This window comes from Cervus elaphus, chromosome 17 (genome assembly GCF_910594005.1).
Source record: "Cervus elaphus chromosome 17, mCerEla1.1, whole genome shotgun sequence".
Taxonomy (NCBI): domain Eukaryota; kingdom Metazoa; phylum Chordata; class Mammalia; order Artiodactyla; family Cervidae; genus Cervus; species Cervus elaphus.
Window position 1 is genome coordinate 9,942,917 of NC_057831.1, and position 23,935 is coordinate 9,966,851.

Here is a 23,935-nt window from a genome sequence, read left to right on the forward strand (position 1 = left end):
AGTTCAAGTTTGTATATTCAGATCTTAAAAGAATCTATGATAAAAGTATTTTGTTGGAATCTTTTACTTTCCTAACTACTATCCTTTTTTTATCCTTTATCCTTTTAAGAAACTACTGTAAATTTCATGGTGGACGATGATTGTTTTACTGTGTAAATTTAAAATTTTAGAAAATGAGCATATTATTTTTCATGATTTTGAATTTAATGCATGGTCACTGGAAAATAAGAACAAAACTATAAAATAGGAAGAACCACAGTCAAAATTTTATCGATTATTTAGGAATAACCACTGCTGAAGTTTTTGTTGTTGTTTTCCTTAATTCTTTTATTTTTGGCTCTGCTGGGTCTTTGTTGAGAGGGCTTTTCTCTATGGTGCTGAGCGGGGACTATCTGCTGCAGTGTGCAGGCTTCTCATTGCAGGGACTTCTTTTGTTGTGGAGCGTGGGTCTAGGGCGTGCTGGTGTTGGTAGTTGTGGCTCCTGGGCTCTAGAGCATAGGCTCGATGGTTGAGGCCCGCAGGCTTAGTTGCCATGTGGGGTCTCCCCAGACCAGGGATCGAATCCATCTCCTGCACTGGCAGGCAGATTCTTTACCACTTGAGCTACCAGGGATGCTGCGAAGTTTTTTATATATACATTCAGACTTCTAACATACCTCTATATTTTATGCATATATATTTATTAATATCAATAAAATTCTTTTATTTTTTCACACATATTCAGTGATGTATTATATATATATATATATGTATTCATATGTAAATGTAAATGTAAGTGCCTATATATTGCAAAGGGATTTATAGCACAGATAATTTTATAACCAGTATTTTGCTTATGGAAATTAGTAATAAGAAATGTGACTTGAGTCTTTATGGGTAGGTAGAGAAGACAGTCATGTCATTAATTTAAACTTTACATACAAATGCAATAAAACAATTATATTTAAGTTAGTAAATCTCTACTCCCTGTTTCACCCATTCTGCCATTCATATATGATCTCCCTATTAAGGCCTTCTTTATATCTTCTCTTTCCCTGAAAGATAACAGAGCCAAGTCTTGTCTGTCCTTATATCACATCCAGTGTTAATGGTGGGTGAGCATTTGGTAGGTAAGTGCTTTAATAATTAATTGATAATGGGTCATATACCTTTCTGGGATGGGGCAAAGTATTTATCTAAGCATGTTGTCTTCAAGAGCAATGACATTTCTTTGATTTGTGAATCCCTTTTGCATTTAATGAATAAAATATTTATTAAATCCTTCTATGGCTTTGCAGAATGTTCCAGAATATCCTCTAAGAGTATGTAGAAGAAAAGGTGCCCTTTGGGCAAATTCTGCTTTTTAGGGGGTAGGGAGAGGTGAGACCTATAAATTCCCTTGTCCTTTAATATCTTACTCAAAAAATTTAAATTATATGTTATAGGTGTATAATATACTGGTTAACAATTTTTAAAGATTATACTTCATTTATAGTTATTATAAAATATTTGCTTTATTCCCCTTGTTGTACAACATATCCTTATAGCTTATTTTATACTTAATAGTTTGTATCTCTTAATCCCTTATCCCTATGTTGTTCCTATATTTATTATATATTACCCCTACTTAGTTTTTTTATCTTTTAAAATTCTAGGTATCTAAAAATAATGAATAATGCTGAACCCTATATCATGCAAATCAAAAACAATGCTTGTTTTTAATTATTTTATAGAATAATATATAGATACTGAAAATTTCTATAATGAAAATGTGAAAACTAAAATATTCTATTAGATTGATCCAGATACAAAACTTCTGTCTAGAGCAAACACTGGGACCTTTTCTTTAAAATTATTTTACTTTAATTTTTTAATAGACTTTATTTTTTAAAGTAGTTTTAGGTTCACAGCAAAACTGAGTAGAAGATACAGAGATTTCCTATATATTCTTTATTCCTATACACACAGCCTTCCCACCTATCAAAATCACTTAACAGAGTGGTAGGTACATTTGTTGCAATGAACTATATTGACACATCATTATGTTTAGCTTTGAAAAACTGCCAAACTGTTTACCATAGTGATTGTACAGTTTTGCACTCCTACTAGCAGTAAATGGGAGTTCCTGTTCCCTACAAGAGACTGAGCTAGACTTGCCTGTGAGTGTCCAGGAGTCTCTGGCAGAGGCGTAGGGTCAGGGGTACTGAATACAAAAGACAGGGCCCAGTGTGGTATAAGTCCTTTTGAAACAGGTTGCCATTGCAGTCATTACCCCTACCATAGTTTAACCTGAGATCAAACTACAGGGAGGGAACACAGTCTCACCATCAACAGAAGACTGGATTAAAGATTTACTGAGCATGGGCCTGACCATCAGTTCAGTTTAGTCACTCAGTTGTGTCCAACTCTTTGCGACCCCATGGATTGTAGCACACCAGGCCCCCCTGTCCATCGACAACTCCTGGAGTTTACTCAAACTCATGTCTATTGAGTTGGTGATGCCATCCTGCCATCTCATCCTCTGTCATCCCCTTCTTCTCTCTCCCTCAATCTTCCCCAGCATCACAGTCTTTTCAAATGAGTCAGTTCTTTGTATCAGGTGGCCAAAGTATTGGAGTTTCAGCTTCAGCATCAGTCCTTCCAATGAATATTCAGTACTGATTTCCTTTAGAATTGACTGGTTTGATCTCCTTGCAGTTCAAGGGACTCTAGAGAGTCTTCTCCAACACCACAGTTCGAAAGCATTAATTCCTTGGTGCTCAGGTTTCTTTATAGTCCAACTCTCACATCCATATATGAATAATGGAAAAACCACAGCTGTGACTAGACAGACCTTTGTTGGCAAAGTAATGGCTCTTATTTTTAATATGCTGTCTAGGTTGGTCATAACTTTCCTTCCAAGGAGCAAGTGTCTTTTAATTTCATGGCTGCACTCACCATCTGCAGTGATTTTGGAGCCCCCAAAAATAAAGTCTGACACTGTTTCTGTTGTTTCCCATCTATTTGCCACGAAGTGATGGGACTGGATGCCATGATCTTAGTTTTCTGAATATTGAGTTTTAAGCCAACTCTTTCACTCTCCTCTTTCACTTTCATCAAGAGGCTCTTCAGTTCCTCTTCACTTTCTGCCATAAGGGTGGTGTCATCTGCATACTTGAGGTTATTGATATTTCTCCTGGAAATCTTAATTCCAGCTTGTGCTTCATCCAGCCCAGCATTTCTCATGATGTACTCTGCATATAAGTTAAAGAAGCAGGGTGACAATATACAGCCTTGATGTACTCCTTTTCCTATTTGGAACCAGTCTGTTGTTCCATGGCTGGATGGCATCACCAACTTGATGGACATGAGTTTGAGTAAACTCTGGGAGTTGGTGATGGATAGGGAGGCCTGATGTGCTGCGGTTCATGGGGTTGCAAAGAGTCGGACATGACTGAGTGACTGAACTGAACTGAACTGTTGTTCCATGTCCAGTTCTAACTGTTGCTTCCTGATCTGCATATTGGAGAAACAAGAGAATTCCAGAAATACGTCTACTTCTGCTTCATTGACTACACTAAAGCCTTTGTGTGGATCACAAGAAACTGTGGGAAATTCTTAAAGAGATGGGAATACCAGACCTCCTTAGAAATGTGTATGTTAGTCAAGAAGCAACAATTAGAGCAAGACATGGAACAACATATTGGTTCCAAATTGGAAAAGGAGTACATTAAGGCTCCATAATGTCACCTTGCTTATTTAACTTATATGCACAATACATCTAGTCAAGGCTATGGTTTTTCCAGTAGTCATGTTTGGGTGTGAGAGTTGGACTATAAAGAAAGCTGAGCACCGAAGAACTGATGCTTTTGAACTGTGGTGTTGGAGAAGACTCTTGAGAGTCCCTTGGACTGCAGGGAGATCAAACCAGTCAATTTTAAAGGAAATCAGTACTGAATATTCATTGGAAGGACTGATGCTGAAGCTGAAGCTCCAATACTTTGGCCACCTGATGCAAAGAGTTGACTCATTGCAAAAGACCCTGATGCTGGGAAAGATTGAAGGCAAGAGGAGAAGGGGATGTCATAGGATGAGATGGTTGAATGGCATCACCAACATAATGGACATGAGTTTGCACAAGCTCTGGGAGCTGGTGATGGACAAGCAAATGTGTGACTTCACTTTCACTTTTCACTTTCATGCATTGGAGAAGGCAATGGCAACCCACTCCAGTGTTCTTGCCTAGAGAATCCCAGGGACGGGGGAGCCTGGTGGGCTGCCGTCTATGGGGTTGCACAGAGTCAGACACGACTGAAGTGACTTAGCAGCAGCAGAAGCAGTTTATATATATAGTTTTATATATATATACACACACATGCTGTTCAAATATATATATTTATGTATTTGAATCCACTATTGCTATTATTATTTTCAACAAATGTTAGATCAGTTAAGAAAAAGAAAAGTACAGGTTGCATCTTAGCTTGTTCCTCCTGCAGTGTTCTTGTTTCTGTGTAGGTTTGATTTTCTGATCTGTATTGTTTTCCTTCTCTTTGAAGTCATTCTTTTAACATGTCTGCAATACAGAATTCTAGGAGTTTTTGTTTTGCTTTGTTCTCTGTATGCTTTAAATGTCTCACTCTATTCTCCTTTCTTGGGTTTTTTCCCTGAATAAGTCAGGTGTAGTTGTTATCTTTAATCTTGTGTAGATAAATTGTCTTATCCTCTGGCTTCTTTCAAGATGTTGTATTTACTTTGCTCTTTGGCAGTTTGAATATGATATGCCTAGATGCAGTTTTATTTTTTTATCTTTGTTTTAATTTGGTGTCTAATATTAATTTTAGAATATTATTTAATGATTGCTCAAATATTTCTTTTCTATCTTTGTTTTCTCCTCCTGGAATTCCAATTTGGTAGTTGTCTCTTAGCTCACTGAGATCCATGTTGGACTTCTAATATCTGGAACTGTATGGGAGTAGGTTTGTGTTTTTTAAGTAACCAAATTTGTGATAATTTGCCACAGCAGAAATAGTGTTTTGACAATTTCTCTTATCATATTTACAAGTTTTTTCTCTTTTATCCAGGTTTTTTTTTCTAACCAACTTTGCACACATGTTTCATTTTAAGTGGCTTGAACATTTCCTGAAAAAAAGATAATGCTGGTAAGAAAATGAACAAACAGAACAGTACAGTGTACGGTCCAAGATCACATTATATAAAATGAAAAAAATTGTACTAAAATAAACAGTTTAAAAATGCTGCTTAATAAATCAAGAGACTTATTTTAGATTGCTGAGAGATTTTCAAGTAAGAAAAATGCCATTATGCTATGTTGTTAATTAAAGATGTCCCTATGAAAACTTGAGTCAAGTTCTTCTCTGTGAAAGGTAAAGAAAGTGACTTAGGGAAGAGGCAAAGACGGCTTTCCAAACAACATTCTCTGGAGAGGTTGCTCCACCAGGGAAAACCATTATGAGGGCTGATTAGTTAGATGTAGATGAAATAAGAGTTAAAACGATCTTATGATTTGTCATCAATATTCAGATACCTTTGAGAGTAAAATGGGGGCACTATTAATAATTAAGTCAGGTAACAAGTATAACTTGGGTGAACTGGGAAAACTGGGACCTATGATCCATCTAGATGGGGAGACTAGGCTTACTGAATGAAAATAACACGGTTTGTACCGACTGTGCAAATAATGAACATTAGGATTAGACATCATAGTGTTTAAAAGTACTGTCTCTAGAGCCAGATAATCTGGGTTCACTCCTTGTCATCATTAGTCCCCCATCTGTAGAATGGGGCGTAGAAGTGATTATTTCTTTGTGATGTTATGATAATCTCATGGCATAATGCACGTGGAGTTCTTACAGTGTCTTGCCCAGAGCAAGTGGTCAAGAAATATTATGTTCCTTCTTTCTCCTTACTAATAGTGATATTCTTTGTCAAATGTGGTAAAGTAATGAAATGAAACTTGAAGTAAGAATAGTAAAGTTGCTTGTGGTGTGCATGCGTATGTGCTCATTCATGTCCGACTCTGCAACCCCACCCACTTGTAGACCGCTAGGCTCCTCTGTCCATGTGATTTTCCTGGCAAGGATATAGGAGTGGGTTGCCATTTCCTTCTCCAGGGGATCTTCCCAATCCAGGGATCGAACTTTGGTCTCCTCCATTACAGGCAAATTCTTTACCATTTACCATTATGGCAAATTCTTTACCATATATAAACAAATAAGACAAGATATTGCCTCTTAAGAATGATAACTGCCTCACTGTACATTCATTGAGGGTCTAACACAGGCTAGGCACTATGCTAATCATGGAGTATGACTTAAACGGATAAGATGTGGTATGTCTTTCTTACTTGAGATTCTCAGTATTACATTTCTGTCTTTCAGATGTTTGTTGGATGGATCGGTAGTATGAATGTCACAAAAGGGTAAGACTGTGCTCTGTTGTGAGCTCTGAGAGGATGGTTCCCGTGTTGGTTGTGCACACAGTGTGGTGTCTGGCTCACAGTAGTTGAATAAATTGAAGAAGATCTCAACTTCACTTCTGAAAGTGTGTAATCATGCTGAAAGGAAAATTATTTTTGTACTATCCACAACACTTCTGACATTAAATGTGTAGTTTTCCATAGCGAGCAATTCTGACATTAGCTACTTGGAGTTAGTGCAGGTCCCATATGTTGGGGCCTCAGTCCTATAAGTCTAGACCCCACTTTAGATGCCAGTCATAAGAGGTGGGTCCTTGGTTATCTAAACTTTTGTCCAACTTGGCCACAGACCAGGGATTTCCACACCCCCTTCTCATTAACCTCGCAGAGTTAGGGAAACACTTCCGTTTCCTGGTTTATTACAAAGGTTGTCATAAAAGATACAGATGAGCAGCCAGATGAAGAAGCATGTAGGGCAAGGTCTTGAAGGGTCTTTGGCACAGCTTTGGCGCCTCTGGGACAGAGTGTCCTACCACTCAGACAGGAGTGTGTTCATCAGCCTCTACGCTTTCTGAACCTCCTGTGCAATCTAGAAGTTGTTGGGGCTCTATCATGTAGGCATAGTTCCTTTAGCTGAGTTAATACTCATTCTCCAGCCTTCTCTCCTCCCTTGGGGAGGAAGGTTAGGGCTGAAAGTTTTAAGCTTCTGATAATGGCATGGTCTTTTTGGTGACCATCCCCAGTCCCCAATTTATATAGGGACCCCCAGTCACCACACATCTTTTTAGCATACAAAAAGACACATCACTCTGGAGATTCCAAGGGTCTTAGAAGATCTTTTATCAGGAACTGAGTTTAAAAGTCCAAATACGAGAACACAAGATGAGTTTACTACCCCTATCACTCAGGAGATTGCAAGGATTTTAGGGGACTCTGTCAGGAACTGGAAGAATAAGCACTATATTTCTTATTAGTTCACACATACTATTTTATTTTAGTAGAGTATGATCAACAGTCTATTGTTAAGACTTCATAAAATGAACATTGAGAGAGAGAAACATTTTATACAAGTTGATTTAAGAGGAAATACTATAAAATAAATACTATTATTAAAATGCTTTTATTTTAATGGATAAATCTCTCCAATAGGGAAATTTATGTATTCTACCCACAAATATTAGTGAAAACGTAATCTTGATGCTTTGTGAATATTATTCATAATCCTTATAAAATAGCAATGATTAAGTACTTGAGAATATTGTAAAAGGAGATTCAATGTTCACTTAAAGTTGCAAGATTTCAGTCTCAGACCTGATTTTATATTTAAATCACATTGCAAAGAAGCTTAGAGATACAGTAACTAATGGGCTAGTTCATTTTATAATGTTTTATTCTTGACCATTAAAATTAAATATAGGCCAATAACAACCTAAGTTCTTATTTTTAAAAAGTAGTAAAATATATAATTGAAATTATTCAATACTTTTTACTAGAATAATATTTTTTCCATTGTCTACTATTACTTCAGGATAATAAAATTTGTGAGGTTTGGGTTTATATAATAAAATTCTTAACGCTCATGAAGGACATAAAGTGAATATAGGAGATGGAGTCAGACAGATGAGGATGAGGTCATTAGAGATTTGGGAGAAGTTGTAAGAGCCTTGGCTTTTATTCTGAAAGCAAGGTAATGTTCAAAATCCTTCAAGCTAGGCTTCAACAGTACATGAACTGAGAATTTTCAGATGTACAAGCTGGATTTAGAAAAAGTAGAGGAACCAGAGATCAAATTGCTATCTGTTAGATCATAGGAAAAGCAAAGGATTTCCAGAAAAACATCTGCTTCATTGGCTATGCTGAAGCCTTGGATTGTGTGGATCACAACAAACTGTGGAACATTCTTAAAGAGATGGGAATACCAGACCACCTGACCTGCTTCCTGAGAAACCTATGTACAGGTCAAGAAGCAACAGTTAGAACTGGACATGGAACAACGGACTGGTTCAAAATAAGGAAAGGAGTACGTCTAGGCTGTATATTGTCACTCTGCTTAGTTAACTTGTATGCTTAGTTAAATTAGTAACTAACGAACTAAGTTAACTAACTTAGTTAACTGCTTAGTTAACTTGTAACTTGTATGTATATCATGCAAAATGCCAGGCTGGATGAAGCACAAGCTGGAATCAAGATTGCCAGGAGAAATATCAATAACCTCAGATACGCAGATAACACCACCCTTACAGCAGAAAATGAAGAGGAACTAAAGAGCCTCTTGATGAAAGTAAAAGACGAGAGTGAAAAAGCTGGCTTAAAACTAAAAATTCAAAAAACAAAGATCATGGCATCCGGTCCCATCACTTCATGGTAAATAGATGGGGAAACAATGGAAATAGTGACAGACTTTATCTTCTTGGACTCCAAAATCACTGTAGATGGTGACTGCCGCCATAAAATTAAAAGACTCTTGCTCTTTGGAAGAAAAGCTCTGACAAACCTAGACAGCATATTAAAAAGCAGAGACATCACTTTGCCAGCAAAAGTCCAGATAGTCAAAGCTATGGCTTTTCCATGGTCCTGTGAGGATGTGAGAGTTGTACCATGAAGAAGGCTGAGTGATGAAGTGATGCTTCAAATTTTGGTGCTGGAGAAGACTCTTGAGAGTCCCACTGACAACAAGGAGATCAAACCAGTCCATCCTAAAGGAAATCAACCCTGAATATTCATTGGAAGGACTGATGCTGAAGCTGAAGTTCCAATCCTTTGACCACCATCAGGTGAAGAACTTCACATCAGTGAAGAACGGACCCATTGGAAGTGACCCTGAGCCTAAGAAAGATTGAGGGCAGGAGGAGAAGGGGATACAGAGGATTAGATGGTTGGATGTCATCACTGACTCAATAGATATGAGTTTGAGCAAACTCCAGGATATAGTGTAGGACAGGGAAGCCTGCTTGGCTGCAGTCCATGGGGTCTCAAAGACTCAGACATGACTGAGTGACTGAACGACAACCACAAATGAGAAGTCATTGGAGAGCTGAAGATGAGTGACAGAATCTTCGGTTTTAAAAAGATTATTCTGTGTGCTGTGTTGTCAACAGATTATAGGACTTTCAGGTGGAAAACAGGGTGAGTGACTATTGCTTGAAACGGGATTGAAATAGTAGAGATAAGATGTGATCTTCATTTTAGATGTATCCTCAAGGTAAAACTCTCTTTGTTTGGAAAGATAAGCTGAGGTGTGAGAGAAGAGTCAGAGATCACTCCAAGGTCTTTGGACTAAGCTATTAGATAGATAAAGTTGCATTTACTAACAAAAGCAGCTTTATTCAAGATTGTGTGGATGTCAGGAGTTTAAGTTTCAAATATCTATAAGACATCCAAGTAGAATGGAGAGAGCTTTATGAATTTGAAGTTTAGGAGATAGAATTAAAAGTATAAGTTTGTGAGTCATCAAGATACAGATTATTTAAAAACCATAATACCAAATGAGATCTCCAAGGGAGTATGAATGCAAGCACAGAAGAGAGGTAGTTACACAAGAGGGACTTAGGACTAAGAGAAGAATTTTGGTTTTGGTTTGCTTTATAATTATTAGTATGATCCAGAAGAGAGGGAAAACTTTATAATGAGATAGTGACAATTGGTGGAATAATATGAGGGTGGGATCCAGTTCTCAAAGAGAAGGCTTGGCATTATATAGGATCAAGGTATTTTGGTTATTATACATCAAAACTAATAGTTGATAATTTGTGTCCTTTTAAATTTTAACCATTCTGGTGGTATATAGTAGTATCTAACTTTACATTTAATTTCTCTGATGTTTATAAGGTTGAACATTTTTTCATATGTTAGGTGTCCATTTGGATTTTCTCTTTTCTAGTGAATCCATTCATAAAACTTGAAGGCAAATAAATAAGAAGGACAATCAGAACACTAGCAGCTATAGGATGACATCAGAGGACCTAACATATGTGTAATTGCAGTACCACAGGAGAGGTGAGAGAGAACCCAGGTCATTTGACCACATGAAGAATAAAGACTTCTCAAAATTTTTGAAAGATATTAACCCACATATGCAAGAAAGTTAGTGAAATCTAAACAAGGTAGATACAAATTTAACCACACGTAGAGACATCATGAAGATGTCATCAGACATGTGAAGATGAAGATAAAAAGAAAACAGAAGAAAAGATATGAGAGCGAGATATAAAAGATGTTACCTTTAGTGGAACAACAATAGGTGTTACTTCTCATTGGAAATAGTGAAAATGTAATAAACAGTACACAGGAAAGATCTGTTTCTTAAGGTTCCAGAGGAACTCTTTTCTTAATCAAATAGGATAGCAGAGCCTTGACCAACAATTTCTGCAGCAGCTAGTCCAGGAGCAACAAGTTCTGCAGTAGTCAGCCCAGATCAAAATGGACATGGCCAATGATTGCCAGCTTCCCTGTTTCCAAGTTAGGAACAATCAAGGGGGCCAAATACATTCACAAATGAATTGCACAAGATGTCCCATTTTGAGTTACCCTATGCCCCCTTTCACCAACAGCCTTCCTCTTTGTGCGCTGTAAAACCTTCTAACTTTGCTGCCTGCCTTTGAGCTTATGTCAGATGCAACTTGTTTTAGTTTCCTATGGCTGCATGACAAATCACCACACATTTGCTGGCTTAAAACACACACATTTATTATTTTAGCATTCTGGAAGTCAGAAGTCCAAAATGTCTCTTATGAGCCTAAAATCAAGGTGTCAGCAGAGTAGTTGTCCAGCTAGAATTTTTAGGGAAGAATGCATTCCTTGTCTTTATCAGCTCTTGCGGGCTGTCAGCAGGTTTTGACTTGTGGTTGCATATCTCTGACCTTTGCCTCTGCTGTCGCGTCTCTTCTGCTCTGAGTCTCTTATAAAGACTCTTGTGATTATATTCAGCCCATTTTATTATCTAAGCTAATTTCTTCATCTCAAGTTCCTTAAGTTAAACATACCTGCAAAGTCCATTTTTCCATGAAAGGCAACATACTCGTAGGTCTCAGGTATTAGCTGTGAACATCTGTGATGGTTAATTTCATGTGTCATGGGGTTGCCAAATATGTGGCCAAACATTATTTTGTGTGTGTTCATGAGAGTGTTTTTGGATGAGAGTAACTTTTGAATCAGCAGATTTAGTAAAATAGATTGCCTTTCCTAATATGGATGTTCCTTATCCATTCAGTAGGAAATCTGAATCAAACAAGGAGCCCAGTAAGGAACTTTGCTGGACTTATTGTTTGGCTGGGACATTGGCCTTCTGTCTTTGGACTAGAAATTTCGCCATTGGCTCTCTCGGGCCTTTAGCTTGCCAGCTACAGATCTTGGGGCTTCTTGGCCAAATTTTTACAGTAACTTCATGTTTACTGAGTGATCCAACTCCTTATCATAATCTTTCTCTCTATGTGTGTCTGTGTAAATATATATATATACTTATATACCTATCTATATGCCTATATACTTTTCCATCTAGCTCGATCTGTATCTTCTATTGGCTTTGTTTCTGTGGAAGACCTTGACTAATGTAAGATCTTTGTAGGGGGTCATTATTTGTCCTAACATGCAAGTTATGGTGGCTGACTCCCTTGTTATAGCCAGCTCTGGAAATAGTCTCTGATTGTCCTCATTTGATAATCTTTGTTTATTTCCACATTGCAGATAGAATTTCTACATCATGTTGAGTGCCTAGTGCAAGGGGTATTAAAAAAGATCTATAGCAGCACCAAAAGTATTACTTTTTACAGATTAAGGCAGAACCTGTAGCAAGTAATGTCGACTTTGTAACATTTCTCTGACTAGCTTTATCAAACACATTTCAAGGAGCAAGCATGTCCTGTTTAGCCCTGAATTCAAGGAGCACAAAAAAGGGGGATTGATTCTGATATCTGGGAATTCACCAACGATTGCCAACGTCAAAGAAAGAAATATGCACAGATGAGTTTCTTTTTCTTTCACATATTAAGTTATCATAACATCATTTATGTGGTTTAAATATCCAGTTCTACTGGCCTGAGCCTATTTGTCTCTCTCTCACACACACACACAAAACGTTTGTCTGTGTGTATGTATGTGTGGGTGTGTGTACACACTTACATGTATATATATGGTGGTTTAGTTGTTAATTAATGTCTGACTCTTATAATTCCATGGACTGTAGCCCGCCAGGCTCCTCTGTCCCTGGAATTCTCCAGGCAAGAATACTGGAGTGGGTTGCCATTTTGTTCTCCAGGGGATCTTCCCTAACCAGGGATTGAACCTGGGTCTCCTGCATTGCAGGCAGACTCATTACCGACTGAGCTACAAGGGAAGCCCCGTGTGTGTGTGTGTGTGTGTGTGTGTGTATGTGTGTGTGTCTATGTGTGTATTTGTGTGTGTATGTGTGTATGTTCATGTGTGTATGTGTGTATGTTCATGTGTGCGTTTATGTGTGTATATGTGTGTATGTTCATGTGTGCGTATGGTCGTGTATGTGTTTGTGTGTGTTTATGTGTATTTATGTGTGTTTGTGTGTGTGTGTTTATGTGTGTATGTGTGTGTGTATATTCATGTGTGTATATGTATGTGTTCATGTGTGTGCATGTGTGTGCATTTATGTGTGTGTATGTGTGTTTATGTGTATGTGTGTGTGTGTGTATTCATGGGTGTGTATGTGTGTGTATGTCTTTGTGTGTGTGTGCATGTGTTTGTGTATGTGTGTTTATATGCGTGTATGTGTATGTATGTGTGTTTATGTGTGTGTATGTGTGTGTTTATGTCTGTGTGTGTGTATGTGTGCGTTTGTGTCTGTGTGTGTATGTGTGTGTGTCTGTGTGTGTATGTGTGTGTGTTTATGTATGTGTGTGTATGTGTGTGTGTATATGTCTCTGTGTGTATGTGTGTGTGTTTATATCTGTGTGTGTATGTGTGTGCATATGTCTGTGTGTGTGTATGTCTGTGTGTGTTTATGTCTGTGTGTGTGTATGTTTGTGTGTGTGTATGTGTGTGTTTATGCCTGTGTATGTGTATATGTGTGTGTATGTGTGTGGTTTTTTTTGTGTGTATGTGTGTGTATGTATGTGTGTGTGTATGTTTGTGTGTGTGTGTGTGCGCTGTGCTTAATTGCTTGGTCATGTCTGACTCTTTGCAACCCCATGGACTGTAGCCCACTAGGCTGTCAGGGGATTCTTCAGGCAAGAATATTGGAGTGGGATGCTTTGCCCTCCTCCAGGGGATCTTCCTAACCCAGGGATCGAACCCAGATTTCCCACGTTGCAGGCTAATTCTTTACTGTCTGTGCCACTAGGGGAGAACACACACACACACACACACACACACACACACACACACACACACAGACTGTGTATACTATAACATACAGTATCAGTTGTATATATGTGTATGTGTGTGTATACAGCTGTTTCTGATTATTTGTGATCTTATGGATTGTAGTCCGCCAGGCTCCTCTGTCCATAGACTTTTCCAGACAGGAATACTGGAGTGCGTTGCCATTTCCTACTCCAGGGGATCTTCCAGATCCAGGGATCGAACCCATATCTCCTGTATCTCCTGCATTGGTAGGCATGTTCTTTACCACTGAGCCACCTAGGAAGCCCTGTATATATCTATATGGACACACAGTTCTATTTATTAATGGCAGTTAAGTTCTATAAAATTGTCATGAACGTTGAATAAACTGGCATGGGAAATAGAGGATTAAGTTCCTGTGAGCCTCTGTTCACACAATTTTTATCAATTAAACAATATATAACCTTGTTTTATGTGTACTTCTGTTTGCAGATACCTTATTTAATATGCATTTATTACAAATAATTCATTGCATATTTTTGAATGATTTAAAACCAGAGGATTAAAACCAAATGGAAGCCATTTGTGTTATCTAGGTTAATTGCCAGTATCCTTGTATGTCTTACCAGCTTTGAAAATCTACTATTCTGTAAATCACTTGCAGATATTTTAAAATTTCTTCTGTACTCTCCTTATTGGAACCTGTTTTACCTGTGTATTTAACACTTTCCTTACCATATCACCATTTGAAATATGAGACAGCCAGCGCTAGCGGAGAAGGACTTAGCATTTTCCTGGGTAACATGACTATAATTTTCTTTCACTTTGAGCCTCACAAAAACTGTCCACTATGCTTTTTTTTTCCTTTAAATTCAGTTATCAGCTCACAAATTCACAGATTTATCTGTTTTTCCCTAGTTTAATCACACATATAGATGTTATTTTAGCACTTTTTGGAACATCCTACATACAAATGGGCAAATTTCTGCTTCCTTTTTCAGAATGCATTGTATTGTTGGTTCATTAACATTGAACTCATGGTTAAGAACACTATAATTCATACCTGAATGAAGTTTATCCCACACATATATTTTCTCTGTAAGGCACATCACAGCTTTCTTGCACTTATGAACACTAGACAATGCTTAAGCAATATACCATAGGGCCATTTTAAACAGAAAACTCATCAACAAAATCACATCATCAAAAAACCTTGAAAATATGTGGTTCTGGATAAGCCATGAATAAGCTACTTGTTTACATGTGCGAACTGAAACAAGATGGCAGAGTGTCACCTTGGTTGATCTCAGCTGAAACTAAGCAGATCCAAATTTTTTGGAGCTCTATACATGTCTATGAAAGTACTTCAAGTATTGCTTTAGGGGTTCTACATACATTTTAGCAGGTAGACGAATTTGCAAATATAGAATACACAGTAATTAGAATTGGCTGTTGAAGAGGTGTATATGTGTATTTCTGAATTATTCTTGAAATTTGTATGTAAATGTACTCACAGTGTCATTGAAGTCAACTTATGTGATTATTTCTGCATTTCTGAGAGGACCTCTACCTTTCCATCTAAGTAGTAAGCAAAAAAGACAGAAATCTCCAATCTTATGGAGTTTGCATTTGGTGGTATATTAATTATTGGCATATTTTATGAAACTTATTATGCCTGGATATGAATATATTAACTTTAATTATAACAGTTCCTATGATATTTTGCAATTTATTTTTATTACCTTCCTAAATTTCAATATATACTTCCTAACTCTGCCTCAGTAAAGCCTGCCCCTCACGACTGACTACATAGAGTTTGACGACCTAGTCAATCTTGGACCTGCTGGTGGAGAATAGGTTCCCCAGGACTGATAGCCGGCTGAGAAGTGATTTCCTCCCCTAGGGACACTTCAGCCTGTGCCTAATCCTGTGGCTTGTAAGAGCTGATCCTAGGAACTGCCTTCTATCTTCAAAGAAAACGTAAAAGGTAAGCTTTCATTGGGAAGAAGTCCTGTCACCAATTAGGCTGGCAGTCAGCTTATTCGGTTTCAGCCAGTGCTGTCAGGTATGATTTGCTATTTTTAGTTTTACTCATTACATATCTGTTAATTTTTTCCTCAGGCCAAACACAAAGATTAGAATTATACCTGAAAAGTTTGTAAGTTTTAAATTTTCTCTTCTTTTATGGGCATGATTTGTAGCTGGTATGTAGGGATGGGAAAAGCGAGCCAAAATTTAAAAACACCAGTGGTCAACCAAGTAATTTGCACTGGGAAAATGATACCTTTTATACTGTGTCACGTAAATTTAATGTGGAGAGCGTGTATGCACTACTAGGTCTTCAGTGAAATATTTGTATGCTTAGTGAAACCAACCCACTCAAGACCTTTTCTACTTCCATCTCTTCTTTGAATTAAATCTACATCTGATGTGATGTTTATAAAAAACAAAGCTATGTCATACAGTGACAAGATTTCAGATTTCCATTTTAAAGTTTCATTCAGTTACCAAAAAGAGTTGTTGAAAATTGATGACTATCTGAAGATAGTGAGCAGGTGGATAATACTGGAAACATGAGTATTTTCTGCTAAAACACCTAATAAATCATTTTATTCAGCTTAATTTATCTATAATTATGCTGTGTTTAAAAATAAGAGTATTTTCTAGTAAACATGATAGTCTTTAAAAAATTCTCTGTGTAGATATATAATCTTTTCAAATTAATAGTGATGAATCTTGACAAAATATGATAGCAATGTCAGTTAGAATCTCTTCTTTTATAGTAGATGCTACATTGATTTTATTTGGAGCAGTATTGAATCAGAATAATGAAGCTGCATTTTTCTGACTGTATTTTGAAATCTCATAAATTATTAGTATTTTTATTGCCCCTAATAAAAACTAAACAGATCTTAAATTCATTAGCCAGGAAATCATAAATCACAGTATCCTGTTATTAAACTCTTTGTCAGTAATGACACTTTTCACACCTTAGGATTTCAGAATTCTTTCACATATACAATTCACCACATTGTAGGTTTCAGAAGAAATAAACTAGGAAATGTTAATAAAAATTAAAGTACAGTTAATTAATCATGTGGATAACATAGCACAATCTAATAGAGATATTAGTTTGCCATGACAAAGGACCAGGAACCCTTGGACAACTGCTTTGACTTCAGTGTACCCTTTTCAACAAAAAAAGTTATGGTGCATGTGTTTTTCCCCTCAACATCCTAATTCACATGGACAGAGTGAATCCTAGCTAAAACATTCACGTGAAGTGTTTAGATTTCCTCTTATGAAACATAACAAACATGCATCTTTGTTATGGTCATAACCAAATGCTTTGGTTTATCTCCCCTTTGCCTCCTGGTAACATGTGTGTCTAGTTTTCAGCAGCATCTCAGACCTTGTTAATCTGAGCTCTGCTCACCTATATAACTGGCAGAAGTTCTGAGCTTTCCGCAGGATCCCCTCTGAGATATTTTACATAGTTCCCACACACGTTAACATGTTGCCCAGATTCCTGTTAGGCACCCTGGTTTTGGGGTTTAGGTAAGTGCATTTTCCCTGTATGGTCACTGGTGGATGAAGTGGTCTCATACCAGTAGGGCTGCTGCTGCACTTCCGTATGGTCTCAGCATCGAGGTCATTTGCCCTTGTTGCTCTTCTGCTTTCTCTATTGCCGGCTCTTGGCTCCTTTTCATCCTTCTAAGCCAGCAGGGAAATCCCCTCCACTGCTTTTAACTGGAGGAGAATTGCTTTACCGCATTGTGTTGGTTCCTACCGTACACATGGTGCCCCCACTGCAGAGCTGTTGCGCTAATTGTCCATGAATGCCTCTGACATTCGAGGACATGGGCACCATTGACAGAGGAGGACGTGGCAACCCACCCCACTTTCTTGCCTGGAGGATCCCATGGACAGAGGAGCCTGGCGGGCTATAGTCCACAGGGTCACAAAGAGTTGGACATGACCAAAGCAGCTTAGCACGCACACAAGTACAAAATGGAGACCCACATGCCATTGCCTAGATTTTTAATAATCAGAAAATTCAACTTAAATGTGTTCTATTCTCCTTCCTCAACAGATGCCTTATAACACATAAATAGTGCCTGATGTAAGTACCACACTGGGTTTCTCAGCCTCCAGGAGCAGCGTTGGACAGTGCTTGCTTGCTGGAGAGGACCTCCAGAGCTGTGAGAGGGAACGCAGGAGGGACAGGGGTAGACCGGTGGCTTACTGTACCCAGGAATTACGCTTCTCTACCCAGGAATCTGTTGCACTCGTATATATATGTATATATTTATATCTTCACATGGTAATTGATTTTCCTTTTCCTTTAATCACTTGCATTGCTCAAAATCCCCCCTGCACCCTGAACTGGTCCATCTCTGATGCTGGCAGTTACACGCACGTAGGCTCAGCTTTTGGGTGTAGTTGCCTTTGTTCTGAGGGCATAGCGCAGGAGATCCATCTGGGGTAGTGATTCCCCGAGGACCGGATGTAGTCATTTTGAAGGTGGATAGTTAGGGTTACAGTGTCACACTGTACATCCATTAGTGCTCCCCCTGGGATCAGGGCCCGTGTTCACTCAGGTCTCGTCTTTCTATTCATCAGCAGGAGGCTTCACAGGAGCCCTGCCTCATTCTCTTATTCCAGCCTTCCATGGAGCATCCCTTCCCAAAATCCACCTTGGTTATTTTGTTTCCCACTGACTTTCTGAACTCTGAACAAACTAGAGCAGTGCCTAGATTTTATTTGAAATATCCCTGACTAGTTCATGACTTGTAGACATTTGTAAGACCTTGTCATGAATGCATGAATTCCATGGTAGGTCTGTCTAGGACACAGGGAAGATCTGTAGTGGGTTTTGTTGCCTAACTCCACTAGGTACCCAAAGTTTCTTGTTCTCTGAGCCTGTACAGATGATCTCGTATTGCATGGAATTTCTCTCAAATAGTGTAAAGATATCGTACTCAAAAATGAAACCACATGCTGCCTTTACTTCCTGAACTCAGTCAGTTCAGTTCAGTCGCTCAGTTGTGTCCAACTCTTTTCGACCCCACGGACTGCAGCATGCCAGGCCTCCCTGTCCATCACCAACTCCTGGAGTTTACTCAAACCCATGTCCATTGAGTCAGTGATGCCATCCAGCCATCTCATCCTCTGTCATCCCCTTCTCCTCCTGCCCTCAATCTATCCCAGAATTAGGGTCTTTTCAAATGAGTCAGTTCTTCACATCAGGTGGCAAAAGTTTCAGCTTCAGCATCAGTCCTTCGAATGAATATTAAGGACTGATTTTCTTTACAATGAACTGGTTTGATCTCCTTGCAGTCCAAGGGACTCTCAAGAGTCTTCTCCAACACCACAGTTCAAATGCATCAATTCTTTGGTGCTCAGCTTTCTTTATAGTCCAACTGTCACAACCATACATGACCACTGGAAAAACCATAGCCTTGACTAGATGGACCTTTGTGGGCAAAGTAATGTCTCTTATTTTTAATATGCTGTCTATGTTGGTCATAACTTTTCTTCCAAGGAGCAAGCATCTTTTAATTTCATGGCTTCAGTCACCATCTGCAGTGATTTTGGAGCCCAAAAGAAGAGAGTCTGCCACTGTTTCCACTGTTTCCCCATCTATTTGCCATGAAGTGAAGAGACCGGATCTTAGTTTTCTGAATGTTGAGATTTAAAGCCATCTTTTTCACTCTCCTCTTTCACGTTCATCAAAAGGCTTTTTAGTTCTTCCTCACTTTCTGCCATAAGGGTGGTATCATCTGCATATCTGAGGTTATTGATATTTCTCCCGGCAATCTTGATTCCAGCTTGTGCTTCATCCAGCCCAGCATTTCTCATGATGTACTCTGCATATAAGTTAAATAAGCAGGGTGACAATATACAGCCTTGACATACTCCTTTCCTATTTGGAACCAGTCTGTTGTTCCATGTCCAGTTCTAACTTTTGCTTCCTGACCTGCATACAGATTTCTCAAGAGGCAGGTCAGGTGGTCTGGTATTCCCATCTCTTTCAGAATTTTGCACAGTTTGTGGTGATCTACATAGTCAAAGGCTTTGGCTTAGTCAATATAGCAGAAGTAGATGTTTTTCTGGAACTCTCTTGCTTTTTCTATGATCCAGCAGATGTTGGCAATTTGATCTCTGGTTCCTCTGACTTTTCCAAAACCAGCTTGAACATCTGGAAGTTCTCGGTTCACATATTGCTGAAGCCTGGCTTGGAGAATTTCGAGCATTACTTTACTAGCTTATGAGATGAGTGCAATTGTGTGGTAGTTTGAGCATTCTTTGGCATTGCCTTTCTTTGGGATTGGAATGAAAACTGACCTTTTCCAGTCCTGTGGCCACTGCTGAGTTTTCCAAATTTGCTGGCATATTGAGTGCAGCACTTTCTCAGCATCATTTTTAGGATTTGAAATAGCTCAACTGTAATTCCATCACCTCCACTAGCTTTGTTCCTAGTGATGCTTCCTAAGGCCCACTTGACTTCACATTCCAGAATGTCTGGCTCTAGGTGAGTGATGACACCATTGTGATTATCTGGGTCGTGAAGATCTTTTTTGTGCAGTTCTTCTGTGTATTCTTGCCATCTCTTCCTGAACTCAGTAGTACTCTTATTTTCAATCTAGTCAGTTCTATATAGGTAACTGCAATTATTATTAGTGTTAGTGAAGAATGGTCCCAACATGCTTAAACATTTTGAGAAAAGTACTGTTTGGCTTAGCTCAATGACTCTAATGTTACTGTACTGTGTTTGGCCCCAGACTCACTGTAACTCAATTGGTAATGTTTTTAGATTAAAATAACCAAAATTTTAGGACCTTGATTTTTCTTCAACCAGCCATCTACATATATACCTGGGAATAGAAATGCATATAATACAAGGGAAAGGAAAAATGATATCAATGATTTAATAGTTGAAAAAAGTGATTAAAAATTCATCGAGTTTTTTTTTTTTGTTTCCAATGACACTGAGTTAGAAAGTATTATTTATAAACTAATCCACAGAGAGACATCTTTATGAGACTGCTCATAGAAAAATGATCACTGAAATGTTAAGTGATAACTGGGCTTCCCCGGTACCTTAGTGTTAAAAATCTGCCTGCCATTGCAGGAGACACAGGTTCAACCCCTGGGTGGGGAAGATCCCCTGGAGAAGGAAATAGCAATGCACTCCAGTATTCTTGCCTGGATAATTCCATGGACAGAGGAGCCTGGCGGACTACAGTCCATGGGAACCCAAAGAGTTGGACATGACTTAGCAACTAAACAAGTGATAACTGCTACCTTAAAAGTCAAAATAATGTACTGGATCTTAGAAATAGTAAGAACACTATTATCATCTGCATTTGTCATTCCGCTTCTTGACCTCTACCCACATTGCTGCTGCTGCTGCTAAGTCGCTTCAGTCGTGTCTGACTCTGTGCGACCCCATAGACGGCAGCCCACCAGGCTCCCCCGACCCTGGGATTCTCCAGGCAAGAACACTGGAGTGGGTTGCCATTTCCTTCTCCAATGCATAAAAGTGAAAACTGAAAGTGAAGTCGCTCAGTCATGTCCGACTCTTCGCAACCCCATGGACTGTAGCCTACCAGGCTCCTCTGTCCATGGGATTTCCCAGGCAAGAGTACTGGAGTGGGGTGCCATTGCCTTCTCCGTACAGAGGATGTTTCTAAGAAGGGAGGTGATGATTCAGAAGAGCAAAACAAATGGCATTCCACATACTCATTTCACATTTTGGAGGGCATAAGTTGTGACAGCTGACCCCTCTCTGTTTTGGTATTTTATGTGTAATAATTGACAGGGTGCTATGACTTTCCCCTCAGTACTACTATAAGCAATTAATAACTACCTGATGAGGATGTAACAGATATTATCAAGCAACTGTGTCTTTCTAAAATAAATGACACAGCTTTTTGTGTCAGGTGAGGATGGGAATGATAGTTGGCTGTTGAAAGGATATTTTTTTATTCCTCTTGTAGGACAGCTCTTCCAAGTGTGGACCAAGTGATGGGAACTAATGTCTTTCACAAGCTGATCATTATCTTCTCCCTTAGAATGAAAATACACCTGGACAGCATGGTTACAATTATGATAATTTTCAACTTGAATGATTTTTCTGCCCCCAAATTGCAGTTATAGACACTTTTTTTTTCTTTTTTAGAATTTGGAAGTTTTCCTGTAAAAGTTTGCTTTAGATTGAATCTTGATTGGGAAGGAATATTAAGTTTATGATTAATTCTTAGCACAAAATCTTTCCAGTTAGTCATGATAAAGAAGTATATTCTAAATAAAACTCAGAAATTTTTTCATTTCAAACATATAGAAATACTATGCTACTTGAAATTATACTTCCATAGTATTAAAATCTAGAATGTAATTCTGATACTTAGCAGTTAAAAATTTTTGATGGTTGTATTAAGTTATGATTTCCATACAATAAGCTGCATAGTGGCTTCCCAGGTGGTGCTACTGGTAAAGAACCCACTTGCCAATGCAGGATACCTGAGAGATATGGGTTTGATCCCTGGGTCAGGAGGATCCCCTGGAGGAAGACATGGCAACCCACTCCAGGATTCTTACCTGGAGAATCCCATGGACAGCAGAACCTTGTGGCTACAGTCTATAGGGTAGCAAAGAGTCAGACACAACTGAAGCAACTTAGCATGCAAGCATGCATGCAAGCTGCATAGAAAGTGTATACTTTTAAATATTTTGAAATGTGTTTATACCTGTTTGTACTACTATAAAGAAAATGAACACACCAGCATCCCCCAAACTTTTCTCTACCTCGTGTAATCCATTCCTCTTATCCTAGCCCTTCCCTTATATACACTGATCTGCAGACAGGACTGAGCAACTTCACTTTTCACTTTCATGCATTGGAGAAGGAAATGGCAACCCACTCCAGTGTTCTTGCCTGGAGAATCCCAGGAACGACAAAGCCTTGTGGGCTGCCGTCTATGGGGTCACACAGAGTTGGACACGACTGAAGCGACTTAGCAGCAGCAGCAGCAGCAGCTGTCACTATAGATTTAATGAACATTTTCTAGAAATTTATATAAGTATTCAACCTATACTCTTTTTTTGTCTGACTGCTTTCATTTAGTGTGAATATTTTTGGATTCATGCATGCTGTTGGAGGTATGTCTTTATTATTGAGCAGTGAATATAATGGGTTTACCTGGTGACAGTGGTAAAGAAACTGCCTGCAATGCAGGAGACATGGGTTTGATCCCTGGGTTGGGAAAATCCCCTGGAAAAGTAAGTGGTGACCCATTCCAGTATTCTTGACTGGGAAATCCCACGTACAGATAAGCCTGACAGGCTCAGTGGGGTCACAAAAGAGTGGGACATATCTTGGCAATTGAACAACAAAAACAGTGTATGTAATAATTTTTCTATCCATTCACACATTCATAGGCATTCAGGTTACTTCCAGGTTTTGATTTTACTAATAAATTTTTAAAAATAAAACTTTAAGCAGAAATATTATCAGTAATAATATTAAAGCAAAATGGAATAAATATTTCATTTGAAAGAAAAACTATCAGGCCATATTAAAGAGACAACAATGAATGACTCATCCGTCAGCCTCCCCAAATAAAAACCACAATCACAGAAAACTAATCAAACTGATCACAGGGACCACAGCCTTGTGTAACTCAATGAAACTATGAGCCATGCTGTTTAGGGCCACCCAAGATGGGCGGGTCATGGTGGAAAGTTCTGACAAAATGTGGTTCACTGGAGAAGGGAATGGCAAACCACTTCAGTATTCTTGGCTTGAGAACCCCATGAACAGTATGAAAAGGCAAAAAGTTCAGATACTGAAAGATGAGTTTCCCAGGTTGTTAGGTGCCCAATATGCTACTGGAAAAGAATGGAGATATAACTCCAGAAAGAATAAAGAGATAGAACCAGAGCAAACACAACACCCAGTTGGGGATGTGACTGGTGATGGAAGTAAAGTCCGATGCTGTAAAGAGCAATATTGCATAGGAACCTGGAATGGTAGGTCCACGAATCAAGGCAAATTGAAAGTGGTCAAACAGGAGATGGCAAGAGTGAACATCGACATTTTAGGAATCAGCGAACTAAAATGGACTGGAATGGGTGAATTTAACTCAGATGACCATTATATCTACCACTGTGGGAAAGAATCCCTTAGAAGAAATGGAGTAGCCATCATGGTCAACAAAGGAGTCA

At 38.6% G+C, this 23,935-nt stretch overlaps 1 long non-coding RNA gene across 1 annotated transcript; it reads right to left on the bottom strand.

The window, feature by feature from the left end:
* Nucleotides 1-306: 306 nt before the first annotated feature.
* On the bottom strand, nt 307-23,793 carry LOC122673559. The gene is made up of 4 exons (XR_006334718.1): nt 23,648-23,793; nt 13,740-13,756; nt 646-656; nt 307-317 (listed from the first exon to the last, which is right to left on the bottom strand). It is a non-coding gene; the product is annotated as an uncharacterized LOC122673559 (long non-coding RNA).
* Nucleotides 23,794-23,935: the final 142 nt, after the last annotated feature.